General features: G+C 37.5%; 1 non-coding gene across 1 annotated transcript; it reads right to left on the minus strand.

The window, feature by feature from the left end:
- Positions 1-201: 201 nt before the first annotated feature.
- Positions 202-307, minus strand: LOC122033169. The gene has a single exon (XR_006126418.1). It is a non-coding gene; the product is annotated as a small nucleolar RNA R71 (small nucleolar RNA).
- Positions 308-1004: the final 697 nt, after the last annotated feature.

The following is a 1004-nucleotide window of genomic DNA, read 5'->3' on the forward strand; positions in this document are numbered from 1 at the left end:
TAGAGGTCTTTTATGAAATATGTGGTACCATGAAAATGAATGGAGTTCCTTCAGATGCAGTTAGATTATTATTATTTGGGTTTTCTCTAAGAGATAGGGCAAAGCAATGGCTGAATTCTTTGGCCCCTAATAGCATCACCACTTGGGAGCAGTGTGAGCAACAGTTTCTTGATAAGTTCTATCCACCAAGCAAAACAGCTCATATGAGGAATTTAATTGCAAGCTTCAAGCAAACTGACTCAGAATCTCTTTTTGAAGCATGGGATAGATATAATAGTATGCTCAGACAATGCCCACATCATGGGTTGGAAAGATGGTTAGTGTTGCACACTTTTTACAATGGTATCAATTATCATACCAAAGTGTCCCTTGATTCAGCTGCTGGAGGGGCACTTATGAACAAAAGCTTAGATGAAGCCGAAGAAATCATTGAGAGTGTAGCACAAAATCATCATCAATGGGCAAATGAAAGAAGTGGTGGCTATTCCTCTGTAAACCAAACAATTAAAGCATCAGGGAAGTTTGATGTAGATGCAGTCACTCTTTTGTTTGCAAAATTGGACGCTCTTACAAAGAAATTTGAGAATATGGGGACTAGTGCTAATATGGTCAATGCTATTAGTACATCTTGTGAAGTATGTGGGAGTTCAGAGCATTTAAATGACTCATGTCCATTGGGAGCTATCACTGCACAAATCAATCAACTTGAACAATGTGATGCAATCATGAGTTACAATCAAAGGCAGAACAACCCATACTCAAATACTTATAACCCTGGATGGAAGAGTCATCCAAATTTTTCTTACAGAAATAATCAAGATCAAGGACCATCTATGGGGGCAAGACCAAATTTTCAAGCTGGGCAACAAAATTTTCAACATTTATCTTCTCAAGGCTTACCAAAGTCAAATGTTGAAAAGATGCTTGAAGAAATTATCTCAACTCAGAATGAAATGAAGCAAGATATAGCAAAGCTCATTCAGAGATTGGATAATTCTGAAAAG

This window comes from Zingiber officinale, chromosome 11A (genome assembly GCF_018446385.1).
Source record: "Zingiber officinale cultivar Zhangliang chromosome 11A, Zo_v1.1, whole genome shotgun sequence".
Taxonomy (NCBI): Eukaryota; Viridiplantae; Streptophyta; class Magnoliopsida; order Zingiberales; family Zingiberaceae; genus Zingiber; species Zingiber officinale.